Below are 5,068 nucleotides of genomic sequence, written 5' to 3'. Positions count from 1 at the left end.
AGGCATGAGTCTTAAAGTGCTAAGACCCGTGGGTTTAAGACTAGTCAAAATGAGTTAAATACTTGGAAACTAGCTTCTTTTTTCTCTTGATCATTTTCTATGAAGTACTCTTCCTCTCCATACTATCTCTTGTTTTGTCTCTTAAAGTGTTAAAATCATAATGGAAGAATACTTACACCTCTTTTTGATTCATTACTTTAGTTTTAAGTTAAAGCTTAAGAGTGTTCTTATTATAACAAGGACTAACATCCATATCAAGTTGAGCTATTGTTGGTGTTTCTACTTATGTGGAGTTCTACATCTATATTCTTCATCAACATCCAACCTCCCAAGATGGATCCGAGACTTCAGAGGTTTTATTTTGTTCTTTATTTGGTCGTTTTAATCTTTCTATGTTTGCGAAATGATCCTTGGTGGGTTAAAATAGTTTTAAGTTTATTCATAACTAGTAAGGAGGCTACGACTATGCCGCTTTTGGGGTATTACGGGAAAAATCGGCAAACTTTAAAAGATATGTGCTGAAATTGTAAATCACCACAAATAGGGGAGAAAGTTGACAGCCCCTAAAATTAGATGTCAAAAGTGTACAATCAAAAGAATGGACACTGCTGGAGAAAATTCAAAAATATTGTGACAATAATATTAAAGTTGCCAAAGTTGGGAAAATATGGTGACAAAATTCAAAAGGAGGTTTTTTTTTCTTTTTTATGTCAAAATGTAAAAGTTTTTAGTACAATGACGAAAAGTGTCAAATTCATAAAAGATTTGTGGCAAAAACATCAAAAATGTAAAACTTTTGACTGTAAGGACTAAAAGTGTCAAACACACTAAAGATTTGTGGCAAAAACCAAAAGGCAGAAAAATTCAATCAAAACACAAAAATATAAAAGTTTTGAATTTAAGGGCGAAAAGTGTTAAATACACCAAAGATTTGTGGTAAAAACCTAAAGCCTAAAAATATACTATTCCTAACTTTCATTTCTTATATATATATATATATATATATATATATATATATATATATATATATATATATATAATTTTAAAGTTCTCGTTTCTATTTCTAGTGTTTATTAGAAACCGATTTTTGAATAAAACACAACACCGATATCAATATATTAAACAAGAACCATGCAATAAGGCCTAGACTAGATTTATCAACATATCCAATTTAAACTATGTATGATCCATACGATTTTTACTTAATGATCAACCAATACTACCAATACATGGCCAATCATGACATATAACAATATCATATAATCAATCACATACATAACAAAGGCTTCATTGTCTACTAGCATATATGTACCCCTAATAGTAACTATCTCTTAACATACAAATGATATATAATGTCACACAAAGTATAGTGAGAAAACTCACATGGAGCTAGTTGAACTATTACAAGCCTCATACGTGAGTCCACCGACAGATCTGATCAGAAGAATCACCTAATATCTATCATTGATTAATCTGTATTCCAAAATTATATCCTTCAAAGTTTAAGAAAAAGTCAACGTGTAACACCCATTTTCCTATATGAATCCAATTAGGGTTTCAAGGAGTCAAAAGGTGGAATTTTAGAAGAATTGGAGCCTCACAATGTGACCTTTTGAGTGGTCATGAAATTAGATGGGTTTACATGAGACTTCTGATCAGGAATGGTCTCACAACGTGAGACATAGAGGCTCACGACGTGACACCTGTTGTGGCGCAATCTAATGATGTTTTAGGGTTTCCTTCGTATTTAAGCACATATAAACTCATTTTAGGGTTTCTTTTCAGCCTCCAAATGCTCTTTCACCTCAGAAAAACCCTAGTCTTCATCCTTGCCTGATTCTTGGTCATTTTGGGTTCAAGGCTTAATGGACTAAGGACTTAAAAGTTTGACCTTTTGCTTCAGACTGTTCTGACGACGTGAGACATAGGGGTCTCTCGACGTGAGGAGTGAGTGATCTTGTTTCTGGTTAGCTTCTTGGAGATTACAACGTGAGAGGAGGTTTCTCACAACCCGAGGTCAGCTCCAGTGATTTTTCCATGTCGGAGTTAACTGAGTTGAGTCGGGATGAGTTGGAATCAGACCGAGTGAGATCTCACGATGTGACCAAGGACTAGTCACGACGTGAGGATGGATAAGTTGATATTAGGATGTTGACTTTGACTTTGACCGTTGACTTTTGGTCAAATTCTACTTTTAAAAGGTAGACTTAAGGTTTACCTTGTGTGGATTGTTAGGAGGTGTTAAGCACCCATCATTTGTCAGGAGAGCAGTTAGATGTGGTCGACACAATTTTGAGCTGGTTGTTAGTCACCCTTGTGATTCAGGTGAGTCTCCTCATTATACTATGGGGTCGAAGGCACCAGTGTCGGCCCATTAACTTATGTTATATAGGAAGACTAGGGGGTGGCCCTTGGCATTTGTATAAAAGAACCGGAGGTGGCTCCTGGAAAATTGTATGCAAGACTAGGGATCAGACCCTGGCAATTATATGCAGTATGTTGGTTGTCTATATGATACTTGCATTGAAGCCAGGAGGTGGCTCTTGGCACTTGTTTGTAAGACCCACGGTTTTGGCCCTGACCTAGCAATGAAAGACCATGATACGGCTCATGACGTAATAGCAAGACTACGGTTGGCACATAACATTCTCTATTATATGTATGATATGTGGTTTTTTGGGGAACTCAGTAACTTTTGTGCTTACGGTTTTATGTTTATGGTTTCAAGTACTTCTGGTATGAAAGGAAAGGGCCTGATGTGACTGCACAACATCCCCTAAAGTTTTCCGCATTGACAAATTATGATTTTAACTCTGATGTTTAAATAATATACTCACTTTAATTAGTTTTGGAACAACTCTTTTCTACGGTTTATTGTTTTCAAAACAAAAAATTTACTATGAATTTTGGGGACGTTACACAATGATCAACGGGTTAAGTCAAAGTCAATGGTCAAACAGGTTAACGTGCTGTGACTAGCCTATGGTCGTGTCAAAACCACTAGGCAACAAAATAGTCAAAGATCTGGATCAAAATCGCCCCTACTGGTAGCATCACACTTTTTAGAGAATCAACCAACTTTTCATAAGGTCTTAATCCTTACGGTCCAGAGCTTAAAAGCTCATATCTGATCGTCCTTAAAGTTTCCAACTTTACCCATTCCAAAAGGCTCAATCCATCAAGATACACAACCCTAACTCTTTAACTACTAAAATGACCACATCTCTTGCATGGAGTAAATTTTATGCACAAAATCCATACTTTGCAGCAATAGCAAGGTTCATAAGTCATAACAGCGACACAGTAGGTTTTGGAGTTTCCCCAAACTCCAAGAACACCATACAAGGGACCAAAAGATGCTAAATTTGCCCCCCCCCCCCCCCCCTAAATTAGGTCTAAAGAGAAAATCACCAAGGTAAAAGCTTTATACTCACAAAGGTCTAGAAATATGTTGAGAATTCTAGATCTATGCTGCAATAACACTTCCATGCAGCATGGTGGACTTGTTTCAGCTCCAATCTTCACATAACAAGTACAAATGTTCACACACTCATAAATGGATGTTAGGGTTTTCTAGGGGAATGTTTAATGGGAGTGAAGTCTGTGTGAATAAGGGAAAACCTAGAGTTGTATGACCGCATCGCGACTTCCTTACCTAGAGTGTGTTGTGATATTTCATCATATGCACAACTGTCACACCCTGAACCAGACGGTGGAAACACCTGGGGGCTTATGTGTGATTTCATCTTGAAATATCATCACAATGAATACAAATGAAACATAACATCATCATTACCATGCGTAATATAATACAACTTCCGTAGTTTACATCAAGTACAATATTTTAAATTACATGACCAAAACATTCAATGTATGATGATAACAAAAATACAAAAAATTCCACATTCTCTGCTGACCTTCCGCTTAACGATTCCCTGAGAATATAAGTTATTTTGAAAACGTCAACATAAATAATGTCGGTGAGTTCATAAGTATGTTTGAATAAAAGTTTTTGCATGGTACTAGAAAATCGGATATTTTCTGAAAAATGGTTTGAATGTGATGTGACAAAATCATGTATTAATGCATGTATGTATTCTGTTTTTGGAAATCTATATGAAATGCAGCCCAAAAAATTATGTATTTTTTTCATAAGTAAGAGTAATGTGTAAATGTATTCATCCCAGAAAATATGATATTTTCTGCTTTTAAGAGTATTGTAGTCGTAAATTCCCAAAACTGAGTGTCGATGTATGCTTTTAGTGTCGTCAAGATTTGTATAAGTATACCGAATCTTTGTTGGAGTTAATCTCTAATTGAGCCGTTACAACCATGTTTGATAATGACTAGTTCGTCTGTCTTGGCATTTTTAGGCGGCGGTTCGATTAATGTAAGGTTTGTCGCCCTAGACTGACCTAGTGTAGCTGAAGCGAGCAGCTAAGGCGTGGGGTGTCACCCCGTATAGATCTATACACAAACTCCCGTGCTCCCTCCAGGAGACTCTGGTTATAACTACAGACTATGATCATACACTCAAAGGTGTCAACCGACAAATCTCACTAGATCCTTAACTTGTTTACGAGTATTCTATCACACCATGTATAAGGTTTACGTATATGTTTTAAGTTTTCAAATCCAAAGTATGTAAGTGATTGTATGAAGTCCAACAGATATGTAAGGGACATTTAAGGCCCACTAAACATATGATTTTTAATCCAAGCCCAATTAGTATGTGGATGGACCACGAAGGCCCAATACACATGTAAAAGGGTAATTCAGGCTCAATAGGTATGTAAATGAACCACTAAGGCCCAATAACATGTGATCCATAACTTAGGCCCAAATTAACATGTAAATGGACCACAAAGGCCCATTTAACATGACATGGAAATGTAGGCCCAATATACACTTAAATGGATCCCTAAGGTCCATTAGCCATGTAATGAGAGTATTAGGCCCAATAACATGTTATCGATGTATTTCGTCCATTTGTTATTATTTCATTGTTTGCTTTTGCTCGAGGTTACCAATACAACAAAAATATCTAATTTTTGTAATAGAGACATTT

Source organism: Lactuca serriola, chromosome 1, assembly GCF_051521515.1.
Source record: "Lactuca serriola cultivar US96UC23 chromosome 1, Lser_US96UC23_V15, whole genome shotgun sequence".
Taxonomy (NCBI): Eukaryota; Viridiplantae; Streptophyta; class Magnoliopsida; order Asterales; family Asteraceae; genus Lactuca; species Lactuca serriola.
The sequence above is the reverse complement of the archived record's forward strand: the minus strand, read 5'-3'. Positions refer to the sequence as shown.